Source organism: Phodopus roborovskii, unplaced genomic scaffold, assembly GCF_943737965.1.
Source record: "Phodopus roborovskii unplaced genomic scaffold, PHOROB, whole genome shotgun sequence".
NCBI lineage: Eukaryota > Metazoa > Chordata > Mammalia > Rodentia > Cricetidae > Phodopus > Phodopus roborovskii.
Window position 1 is genome coordinate 7,618,146 of NW_026126636.1, and position 13,213 is coordinate 7,631,358.

Here is a 13,213-nt window from a genome sequence, read left to right on the forward strand (position 1 = left end):
CCTTTCTCTCTCACCGTCACAATAAAAGATCTTAAAAGATGTGTATTAAAATCTCTCTCTCTCTCTCTCTCTCACACACACACACACACAATTACTGTTTGTTAAGTTAAAAAAAAAAAAAAAAAAAAAAAGAAGAAGAAATAGAGAATAAAAGGGAAGGCCAAGGATCTGGGAGGCCGTTGGAAGTGTGTCCGACTTTGCTGTCTTTCTGGGAGGGTGGGAAAGGAAGCTCTTGGAGGCCTCCTTCTCTTTAAGATTTGTTTTAAACTTTTGGTGATGTATAGTATGGATGTCGCATGTGCATGTGAGTGTAGTTGTCCGCAGAAATCAGAAGTGGACGTCGGATCCCCTGGAGCTGGAATTACGGGCAGTTGTGAGCCGCCAGTGTTGGAACCAAACTGGACCCTCTGTGAGAGTGGACCAGGCTCTTAACCACCACACGCACCGTCTCTCTAGCCTGTGCCTTTTCTTGAGACAGGGTCTCATGTAGCCCAGACTGTCTTAGAACTTGCGATGTAGCCAAGGGTGACCTTGAACTCCGAGTCTTTCATCATCTCCCACCTCTGGATGGATGGTAGATACTAAGGCATGCACATTCACTATACACACACACACACACACACACACACACACACACACACACACACACACACGTCAGACACTCCACCAACATAGCCAGGTCCCCAGACATGCCTTTCTTTCTCTCCGTTTCTCCCATCCTTATCCCCCAGTGAGTTCTTCTAGGCTGCTGCCTCTTCTCGTCTCTCTTCATCTCTGTGGCTCATGTCTCTGTGATGGTGAATACAGTTGGCTGAGGATGAAGGACAATTAGGAAGAAATGCAGGGCCACAGTGAAAGGACTCAACTTGTGCTCACCCCTCCCCATCTTATATAAGGCCCGTAGGGCCCTCCTTTAGCTCTTCCGAGCCCCCCCCCCCTCCACTACCCACCTCTGTTCTTGGCTCTCATTTTGGACACTGGCCTAAGTTTCTCAACTTGTGTCTGGGTCAGAAGGAGTGTCAAAGCTAAAGCCAGGACAGAGTGAGGGAGAGGTACCATGGGGCCAAGGGTCTGGGAAGTGCACCCATCTTTGCTGTCCTTGTGGGAGATGGGGGAGGAAGCAAGTCAATACCTCAGGTCTTAGGCACGTGTTGAATGGAGGTAGGGCGGGTGGTATTGTTACAGCTCTGGAAAGGCTGGTTAGGGCAGGTCCTGGGAGAGGGGTGAAAACTTCCTTGTGGGATTACAGGCCTCCTGTTTCCCATGGCATCAGCCTCTACTTCTGGGGTGGGGGTGGGGTACAGTGCTGAATCCACTCCAGTCCCTTGACTCTGAAACTGGTTTGGGAGGCATCTCGGGCAGGCGCTGGCCTCACAGGGATGGGGGTGGAGTGGGGGGTAGGGGGAGGGGGGCATTGTAAACCCAGGATTTATGAAGGGCTGTTTTCAGGGATTTTGTGTTCTGACTTGCCAGCCTGTTCCAAATGGAACTCAGCCTCAGGGAGGGATATACTGTAGTCTCTGAACTTGGCATCGATGATGTTTTGGGGCTACTAATTCACGTGGAAGGCTGTGCCATGTGTGGTGAGATTCTAGGTTTTTGGATGCCAAATCCATTTCTCCATCCACCCAGTCATGATAACACCAAGTGGCCCTGGAGGGTTTTTGTTCTAAACATTCCTTTTAGATTTATTCTATTTTATATGCTTCTCCCATTTGTACATCTGTGTAGCGTAGCCCATGCATGCCTGGTGCCTGGGGAGGTTAGAAGAGGGTGGTGGATCCCCTGAAACTAGAGTTATGGATTCTTGTCAGCCACCATGTGGGTGCTGGAAACTAAACCACATCTACAAAAGCATCACTACAGCCCTAGGTATATTCTTTTTCTTTTTAAATATTTATTTAATGTATATGAGTGCTGTATCTTCACATACACCTTTAAGGCAGAAGAGGGCATCAGATGCCACTAGAGATGGTTGTGAGCCACCATGTGGTTGCTGGGAATTGAACTCAGGACCTCTGGAAGAGTAGTCAGTGATCTTAATCACTGAGCCATCTCCCCAGCCCCTCTTTTTTCTATCTTGATGCTGGAGTTCAAACCCAAGGTCTTGTGTGCTAGGCAAGAACTCTACTGAAAAGAGCTCTACACTGAGCCACTCCCCCAGCCCCTCACTGGGGGATTCTAGGAAAATACCCTATCAATGAGCTATGCACTCAGCCCATCACTGGTGAACTGACTTATTTTTGTTTTTCTAAGAGGTTGAAGTGCATCATTAGGTTATTTAAGACCTCATGATCATTTATTTGTTTGAAACAGGGTCTCAAAAGGTAGCCCTGGCTAGCTTTGAACTCACAGAGATCTGTTTCTCTCTGCCTCCCATGTGCTGTGATTGAAGGTACGCACCACTTTGCCTGGCAATTTGGCCTTAACAATATTTATTTTATTATTTTTAATTTTGAGTGTGTGTGTGTGTGTGTGTGTGTGTGTGTGTGTTTGTACATGAATTCAAGTGTCTGCAGAGGCCAGAGGCATCAGATTTCCTGGAGCTGAGTTACAGGAACTTCTTGATGTGGGTGCTAGTCCTCTGCAACAGAAGGGTTTTTCCTAATTAATTTTTTTTCATGCACCATATTTTGATCATGTTTGTTCCCCTCCCCAAATTCTTCCCTGATTCTCCCCACCTCTCTGTACATCCAACTTTACATTCTTTCTTCAAAAACAAAAACGAGAAAAAAGAAGTAAGAAACAACCCCACCTTTTGACAAAACCCATAAAACCAGAAATCAAAACAAACCGGCAAAAAAGATCAATGAGACAAAACCAAAACAAACCAAAACCCCCAAAACCCAAAACACCCACCTCCACCAAAGAACCCCAAAAGCAAAATGAAACAAAAAGACTACAAAAGTAGTTGAGTTTCTTTCGAGTTGGACAACTATGAATTCCTTTGACCTGGTTTCCTTTCTTCATCAGTTGTGACAGAGAGCGTTGCTGAGTACAGCAGTCTGGATTGGTAGTTGTCTTTCAAAACTCGAAATGCACCCTTCGTAAGCCCTTGCTAGAGTTTGAAGTTAGAGCTGAATCATCTGATGGGACTTCTCTACACTTGGCTGTGTGCTTCTCTGTTTTCTTTTCTCCTTTTTTTTTTTTCTTTTTCTTCTTTTGAGACAGGGTTTTTCTGTTTGGCCCTGGCTGTCCTGGGTTTCACACTGGAGGCCGTACTGGCCTCGAACTCACAGAGATCTGCCTGTGCCTGCTTCTGCTGGGACTAAAGGCGTGCACCACGCCGCCACGCCAGTCCTCTTCCTGCTGTTTAGTGTACATGTTCACTGTTCTGTACTTAATGGTTTAGTTGTAACGTGACGAGGGGCGATTCTCTCTTCCATGTCTGGCTTGGCATCTTGTTCCTTAATGTTCGGGAATTTTCTGCCATGATTTTGTTTCAAATGCTTTTCTGTGAGTTTAGAATGAGGTCCTTCTGTGTCTTATACCCATGCTTCTTGGATTTGCTCTTTCCATAAGGACTCAAAGCCCCTGCAGCTCCTTATCATTCTGTCTGTTCTTGGTGGAACATTCTAACCCCTCTCTTGTCCTCAGTTTCAGACCTTCTCTCTTCTCTTGGATCCATTCTGTTGGTGATGCTTCCCATGGAGCTTTTGCTCAACTTACTGTGTCTTTCATTTCCAATATTTCAGTTTGCATTTCATCAAGATTTTGAGCTCTTTGTTGAATTCCTCTCTTATATCTTGCATTGACTTGTTATTTCATCCAGCTGCTTGTGTCCTTTTGGAATTCATTCTAAAGTTAATTTTCTTTCTTTGAGCATGTTTATAATAATTATTTTTGAATTCTTTGTCTGAGATTCCATCATTCTCACCGGAGGCCATTACTGTGGTATTGACAATTTTTGAAGGATTTAGATTGCCTTTTTTTTTTTTTTTTCATGTTACTTATGTTTTGTGTTGGGACATGGCTATCTGGAGTTTGGTCATTGGTTGAATTTATTAAGTTTTAAATATTTATTTGTTAAAAATCACCACTATTATTTCACAAGCAGTATTTGCACTTATTCAAGAAGGACTCTGGAAGTGGCTTGAGTGGCTCAGTGGTTTAGAATGCGAACTGCCCTTGTAGAGGAGTTTGGTACCCAGTCCTCATGTTAGCTGGATCACAACTGCTCACAACTGCCCATAACCCCAGCTTCAGGAGATTCAGCCATCACTTCTGAACTCTGAGGGCACCTGCACTCGTGATTACCAAAGGCCAAGAACATAGTGACAGGCCAGAGACAAACAATAAAATTGAATCATTTATTTTGTGTGTGTGTGCCAAGCATTTTATGTGCTTATTGTGGTTTAATAAGGGCCAGGATAAACAAATAGGCTGAACACATGTTTATTCAGGGAGAAATAACTTACAACCTAGACAGATGAACACCAGCAGGCTCCACCAGATGCTCTCCTCTCCATATCCCACCAGCCAGAGAGCATTCCTGGGCTCCTGCTCAGACCTAGTTCCCCCAGGTCACTTCCGCCCCTGGCTCCACCCCCAATGGGCGTGGTCAGTGACACAGATGCTGACAAAGTGAATATCTCACTACAGTTACTGGCGGTGCTGTGTACATTAAGATTTGAGTTGCTTTAGTTATGAGTGAAAAGACAATAACAAAAGAGAAAGAATAAAAGGGAGAGGCAGAGAGATGACCCTGCTCTTCCAGAGGCCCTGGGTTCAATTCCTAGCACCCATATTTGGCTTACCGTCATCTGTAACCCTAGTTCCAGGGAATCTACTGCCCTCTTCCAACCTCCAAGGCCACCAAATACATATAGTGCATAGGCATATGTAGGTAAAACACCCAGGCACATAAAAAATAATTAACAAACAAAGATTGAACATCAACAATTGAACATACCAAATCCCAAACAAACAGACGAACAGACACACAAACAAAAGCCCTTATTGCAGTGGTTCTCAACCCGTGGGGTATGACCCCTGTGGAGGGGAATGAATGGCCCTTTCACAGGGGTCATACACTAGACATCCTGCATGTCACACAGTTATATTACAATTTCTAACAGCAGCAAAAATTACAGTTATGAAGTAGCAACGAAATAACTTTATGGTTGGAGTCACCACGACATGAAGGGCCGAAGCGTTAGGAAGGTCGAGAAGCAATGCCTTAATGTTCGGCTACAGATTAGCATTGGGCTAACAGAGAAAAGGTGGGTGGGATAAAGATATGTAAGGGAAAGCCTAAGGTACAAACCAAAGGGCGGTGGTGCAGTCTTGGCTGAAGGCTGGAGGAGTGAAAAACTAATGCTCAAACCATGTCTGTCTTATTTAGCTCTCATGAAGCTTTGGTACAGATAGCCTATAAACGTGACAATCCTATATTCTTGGGACAGGAGAGAGTAAGAAGGAGAGAGAAAGGGAAATAGGAGGGCAGCTCAGAGAGCGAGAGCAGTCTGGTCTGTGTTTTGATTTGTTGGAGTCTGTGCTGAGTGGTTGAGTTCTACTGCCCTGATTCAGCTCTGAGTTTCCCAAGAAAGTGCCCAGAAGAGTCCAGGGCTAAATGCATGATGGATGCAAATTCACCCCTCTGCACTTGCTGAGGTCATTAGCTGTGTTTGGGTCTCCAGCTGTCTCTGCTGACGTCACGAAGAGTGTGGAAGTCCTTCAAAGAGCCATCCCCACAATTTTAAGTGGAATGGAGCATGGTTTGGATGCCCTGGACACTGAAACGGCCACAGCAGGAGCAGTCCTATGGAACTAAAGTCTACAGGCTTCAGACGTGCTGGCAGCTATAATGAAGGGAAACCCAGGCCCTCTAGAAAAATGAGTGTTGTGTATGCACCCCAAAGAAACTGAAGTTAGCCAACATCGTCATCATTTGCAAAACCAACTGCAAGCTTGCCGTAGTGGCTCATGCCTGGAAGCCCAGTGCTCAAGAGGCTATGGAACATAAGCCTGTCTCAAAAGCAATCCATCCATCCATCCATCCATACATACATACATACATACATACATACATCCCACAGGCAACATCCCAACTAAAGCTGATGGACCACTTAGAAGACGATTCATGGAATTCTACAAGGAAGCCATGTTTCCCAGGACGGTGTCTTCCATGGCAAGCCCTCATAGTAGCCTTTTAGGGTTACTCTGGTCCTTGGTCTGTGTACCACCTGTGTTGACTGTAGGTGTTGGGTCTGTGTTTGCAGTGCCCTCATACAGCTAGGCCAAAGGAATTTACAGGTGGCCCCACCTTCCCCTTCTCAGCAGGAAGAGGCACCTATGGGAGATTGTGAAAGCCAGAGCAGGTACCTCTAGCTCACAGCTACTTGTCTGCCTTCCTCCCTTCATGTCTCCTCTTCCTCTTTCTTCTCCTCCTTTTGCGCTTGTGGTGAAACTCAGGGCTTCCTGCATGCTAAGCACATGCTCTACCGCTGAGCTATATTCCAAACTCCTCACTTTGATTACTCTTTTACAACCACGTGTGGAGTGGCTTGACCATTCTGTGACCTGCCAACTTTATGTTTTTCCTAACAGGCCTGAGCCCATGCTTGAGCCTTGAAAGGCAGGCATTGACAAAGGGATCTAGGTTGTCCAAAACACTTAAAGAGTCTGGCCTGGTCCCGAGCCAAACTCTTTAAGTTTTAAATAAACCCCATAATTGCCTCTCTCTGCCTCCCTTCCTGAAGACACACCTAGGTCATTTTCTTTTCCTCCTTTATACATGGCAAGAAGCTACATGGCACTCAGTAAATAAGTCCCTTAGTATCTTCTTTGAATGTATCTCCCTGGTAGTTAATACTTCTCTGGCACTTCAGTGGGATCCAGTTTGGGAGGGCTGAGGCCTTCTTTTGTGAAAATTCCCACAGTACTGATTTTGTGGCAATTCCATCCACTAGGTATGAGGGAACAAAGCATATTGCAACACAGTTCTTCAGAGGGTTGACAACCTAACAGAACTGCGAGAGAATAACAGGCTTTCTCTCTGTTTTTATTTATTTATTATTATTATTGTGTGTGTGTATGTGTGTGTGTGGTGTTGGGTACTGAAACCAGGTCTTGCGCATGCTAGGCAGATATTCTACCTCTGAGCCACACCCCCAGCCCCTCACTGGGGGATTCTAGGCAGGGGCTCTACCACTGAGTCATTTTCCCAGACTGTAAGGAGTTTTATATCATCTTGCATATTGTCTTTTCCCCCACAAGATCACTGGCCATTGCTGGTAATTTTTCTTTTAATCATGTCAAGTTTTGTTTCATAAGTATAGAAATAGCATTTCCTTCAGCAAAGGCTAGTACACAATTTCCCATTGGAGTTCATTCATTGGTGATTGTAATCATTTAAAATTAACAAAATACATGGGCAGTGGTGGCGCATGCCTTTAATCCCAGCACTTGGGAGGCAGAGGCAGGCAGATTTCTGAGTTAGAGGTCAGCCTGATCTACAGAGCAAGTTCCAGGACAGGCTCTAAAGCTACACAGAGAAATCCTGTCTCAAAAAAACCCAAAACCAAACAATCCCCCCCACCCTGAAAATTAACAAAACACAGAAGCACATAGATTTATCCCTAAAAACTTGTGTGCTTTCTTTCGTATTGGAAAAGCTCTTAGTTGAATTAGGTAAGGGCTCATTCTGTAGCCCAGGCTGACCTTGATCTCCTGACCCACTTTTCTCAGCCATCAAGGGCTGGGGTTCCAGGCGCATGCCACTGCCCCTGGATTTATTTTGTGTTTCCTGTGTATTGTCTTTCTTTTTCTATTCAAACTCCCCTCGTTTGTGTCACTTCATTAGATGTGGGCTCTTTTATTTATATCTAGTCTCTAAATTGGACTGAAAATAGTCTTCCTCCCTCCCTCCCTCCCTCCCTCCCTCCCTCCCTCCCTCCCTCCCTCCCTCCCTTCCTTCCTTTAGTTTTTCCAGACAGGCTTTCTCTGTGTAACAGTTCTGGCTGTCCTGGAACTTGCTCTGTAGACCAGGCTGGCCTGGAACTCACAAAAATCTGCCTGCCTCCGCCTCCCAAGTGCTGCGCTTAAAGGCGAGCGCCACCACCGCCTGACTAGTCTATTTCTTTTTAGCAGTTGCCTTTAGCACAGTGAACGCTTGCATTTTCATGAGTATCTGGTGAGCTGCTTGGCTTTGAGTCTGCAGAGCAAACCAAGGAGGTCTTGGGGTGAGACCCTCAGACCATCTGTAACTTGGCACGGAGCAAGGCAGTTGCCAACAATCCCATTCGATTGGTTTCTGGGTTCAGTCACACCTGGGCTGCCCAACCGTGAGTTCATGGAGAAGTCACAGAGAGTCATGGAGAATAGGATCACCCCCCCCACTCCCACTCCCGTTAAAGTAGCTGGGGTAATATTTGGGCTTGGCTTGTTTGCAGAAACCCTGGCTAATGTCAACGATGTGAGCACCAGGTGCTCTGCTGGGCTTGGGGGGGGGGCGACTGGCTTTGGTGGTTGGTGCTGAGCCAGAAGTAAGTCCCCATTGTCTACCACCCTGCTTCCCAGAGAAAGAGGAAGCAAAGAGAGAATTTGAGGGATCTGAGTTTGTTCTTTGGGACTAAGTGAGGAAATGCTGAGTTTTTAGGCTAGGTGCTGTGCTTAATCCCAGTGTATGTAGGAGGCAGAGGCCACTATGAATGATTCTTTAGAAAATATTGATTTGGTTTTTGTTTGTTTGTGCGGGCATGCATAGAGGCCAGAAGAGGGTGTCAGATCCCTGGAGCTGGAGTTATAGGCATATGTGAGCTGCTTGACCTGGGTGCTGGGTTAGGAACTCCAGTCCTCTGCAAGAGCAGTACGCGCTCTTCATCATTGCGTCATCTCTTGCCCTGAGGCTCTGCCTCTGACATGTTTTCAGAGCAGCGCTTGACCTGTGGGGTGCACCCAGCATACACACCGCTCCTGCCTCTGCAGCCACCTGCTGTGTGTCCGTGTGGCCGTTATGTTTGAGCTACACTCATCATCATTTGTACGATTACATAAGGAGACATGCAGAACCCCAACAAAACTCTACACCTCATCTCTTTTGAGCCCTAGGAATGCCAGAGGCTTTGGCTGAGAGTCCAGTTTGGCTCCGCTGCTGAATGAGAATAAACAACACTGGTTTGGACAAGTACTATCTGGGAGCTGAAGGGCGAGCTCTCTGTTACTCTCTGGTGCTGTGTGCAGCCGCGCCTACTTTCTCTGCTAGCTTTTGGACTATAGGGATTGACCTTTCTTCTCTCTTCTCTATCACCTCCCCTGGGAGGCAGTTTGCCAACCAGAAACCTTTTCTTCCAAACAAAACAAGCTTCCAATAAACTGGCTCCACCTTCTCCTCCCTCAGCAAGCTGTGGTTGCAAATGTTTACCAGGATGGGTGGAGAGAAACCTCAGCTTCTTTGGAGAGACTCGTTTCCATGGAGAGGTTATGGCATTGCCTGTGAACATGAGCACACAATAATCTCAGTTCTAAAGTGTTAGGTGTCCCCGATTTTAACAGCAGGGCCGTCAGAGATGCTATTTTTCTTTTGCAAAACTTTATTTTTTTTTCATAATTACACACCCTTTGACCACATCTCTAAATTTAATTATGTTCATTGGTGTTTTGTTTGCAGGTATGTCTGTGGGAGGGTGTCAGATTCCCTGGATACCGGAGTTAAAGACAATTGCGAACTGTCGTATGGGTACTTGGAGAGTTGAACCCGGGTCCTCTGGAAGAGTAATCAGTGCTTTTAACCACTGAGCCATCTCTCCAGTCCAATCACATCTTTTCTATTGCTTCCCTGTGCATCGATCCTCATCCTCCAAACTGTTTCCCCTTCTACTTTCATGTCTTGATGAGTGTGTGTGTGTGTGTGTTGTGTGTGTGACCCACTGCATTTCATTAGGATTTCTTATTTGAGTGTGGGTGGGGAGCTATTTACTTGAGTATGGACAATTTATCAGAGACTACATTGCCGAAGTGCCTGTAGCTCCTCTGGGAGGAGCGGGATCTTATGATGGCGCCCCGTTCCATGATGGACTATCCACAGGCCCAATGCCTCATGGTGCGCCCGTCTTGTTCTGGTAGCTGCTATTGCAGTGGGGTCATGGGTGCATGCAACACCTGTGTCATGTGTAGAAGTTCTTACATTATTCCCAACTCCTCCTTCACGATGTTCCCTGAGCTTTTGAGGGTGTGTGTGTGTGTGTGTGTGTGTGTGTATAGATGTCCCATTTAGGGCTGGGCACTCAATAGCACCTTATTCTCAACTTTGTCCAGTTGAGTCTCTGCATATTTTGTTCTCGTCAGCATACATTCATTGTATAAGATGATGGGTTTCATTATGATACTTCCTTTAAAAATGTTTACTTATTTTCACACGCACTATATGTATTCTTGGTGCTTGAGGAGGCCAGAAAAGAATGTTGGATCCCTTGGAACTGGAGTTGCAAGCAATTGTGAGCCACAAAGGGGGTGGTGGGAACCAAATTTGGGACCTCTGCAAGAGGGATGAATGAGTGCTCTTAACCACTAAGCCCTGCCTCTAGCTCCTGGGATATAATGCTTTTGTGGCTGGCAGATCGCTTGGTTTATTTATACCAATCTCACCAAGCACAGGAAACGTGTTATAACTTTAAGTGGGGGATCAGAACTTTCCAGCCCCATCACAGCCATGTGGGGCTACCACTGTGTGTATGGTTGCAGCGAGACAATATGGCTTTAATTGCCAACTTGACACAACCTTGAATCAGCTGGAAGAGAGACTCAAGAAGGATTGTCTGTTTCTGGGCTGGCTTGTTGGGCATGTCTGTGGGGATTGTCTTCAGTGAGTTAATGGATGTAGGAATTCCCAGTCCACTGTGGGCAGCACCATTCCCTAGGCAAGTGGTCCTGAACTGTAAGAGTGGAGGCGTTGAGCGGGGCACAGGCAGACAAATGGACATGAGTGCATGCATCTCTCTCTGCTCTTGACCGTGGCTGTGATGTGACTGGCTGTTTTAAGTTCTGGCCACACTGACTGCTGGGCAGTAATGGGCTGTAACCTGCTGAAACAAACACTTTTCTCTGCCAAGCTGATTGTTGCCAGGGTATTTGATCACAGCAGCATAAACAGAACCGACACACAGGCCTTCCAGTTCCTTGCTGAGTAACTCCATTTCAGAGCAAACCACCACTTAGCTATTCTAGTCCCTAGACTGCACTGCAGCAAAACAAGCTACCCTTTCTTTTCTGTGTGCCTTGTGTTGTCTGAGCCCAACGCCTGGGGCTGCTTTAACACTGGGTGGTGTTCTGAACCCAGGTTCACATAAACTCCACAGCGTTAGGTAAAGTGGGGTCTCAGTAAGCAGGGTGTTGGAGATGGAGAAAATGTAGGTGTCTGCAGTCTCTGTGATAACCCATAATAAACCCATTTTAGTCATGCAGTCCCAGTACGAGGGAAAATGTCAATTTTTACATATCTCCAGACAAATGCTGCGAGACAGTGTTTGGTCAGTGAAATGTGGTTACATGGTACACAGCGATTGTGATAACATTTAGGTCCATCACGGTCAACCGATGACAATTTACTACAGAATTCTTTCAGCAGTTCACAACTTCTGCACACTGTCATAATCTCACATGGGGTGGGGGGGGGAGAGGATGCTTATACGGCTTCTAGGGAGATCGTGGGCTCTTTTAGGAAATGCCACTGGCCGGATTTATCTAACTGGAGCTCAGGTGGCACTGGGATCTGGCACGAGGGTGTGACAGAATTTGACAATACCCTCCCCAAGTTCTGGAATTATCAATTACATCAACTCAAGTGGCAAAAATAGAACATGACTCCTTATGTGGGGCAGGCCAAAGTGCACATGCTGGATTCAGGCTTGCTTTCTTTATTGTTATATATATATGTGTGTGTGTGTGTGTGTGTGTGTGTGTGTGTGTGTGTATGTGTGTGTATAATATGCTGTGTAACATATATATTTGAGATAAGATCTCTGTATAATACAGGCTGGCTTAAAATTCCTAATCTTCATGCCTTAGTATCCTGAGTGCCATGGTAGTGGCACATACATACACATACACACATACACACGGACACAGACACAGACACACACACACACACACACACACACCACACACACACACACACACACCACACAAAACTACAAACTTTTTTTTTTTTTTTTTGAATAGGGTAGGGTTCTCACTACGTAAACCTGGCTGGCGTTTGATGACAGCATATAGGCAGTCAGATCTCTGTGAATTGGAGGCCAGCCTGGTCTACACAGTAAGTTCCAGGACAGCCAGGGCTGCACAGCGATAGCTTGTTTTAAAACAAGATCAAAAATATAAGAAGCTGGGCAGTGTGACGCACGCCTTTAATCCCAGCACTCAGGAGGCAGAGGCAGGTGGACCTATGAATTTGAGACCAGCCTGATCTACAGAGCTAGTTCTAGGACAGCCAAGGCTGCACAGAGAAACTGTGAGTTCAAAAACCAAAACAAAAATAAATAAAAGAAGAAGAAAAGGAGGAGAGCAATCAGGAGGGGACAAGGGGACTGGGAGGGAGTAAGAAGGGCACTAGAGGGTGAATTTAATCGGCATATACTATGCAAGTGTATGAACTTGTCAAAGAATAAGTGAAAATAACCACAACCAATTGAGGGGGGCAGAGGGCTTCCCCCTGGTGCTTGGAGCACAGTCGAAAACTGATGGAGCACTTGGTATCATTACGTTCGCTAAGGAACTTACGTGACCCAGGCTCTCTGCCGGCCTCTCACTCCTCTGCCCAGGCAGGGGGATTGCACAGGTCCAAAACTGAAGCCCCGGGAACAGACCTGGAAGCAGCTTGTTTACAGAGCCCACATGAGACCCTCATTCCCCAGGGAGTCAAGGGCTTCACCCTTGACTGTATTTGCTCCGTGCAGAATCAGAGATGGCAGCAAAAAGTAAGGCGGAGGTGGGGTAACTCCGGGCACTGTTTTACCCCCTCGCCTCCGAGACATAGCTCTCTCTCTCTCTCTCTCTCTCTCTCTCTCTCTCTTTCTCTCTCTCTCTCTTTCTCTCTCTCTCTCTCTTTCTCTCTCTCCTTCCTCTTTTTCTAGATTTATATTATTATTATTACTTTTTGGTTTTTTGAAATATGGTTTCTCTGTGTAGCCCTTGCTGTCCTGGGATTCACTCTTGTAGACCAGGCTGGCCTCAAACTCACAGAGATCCACCTGCCTTTGCCTCCCAAGTGCTAGGA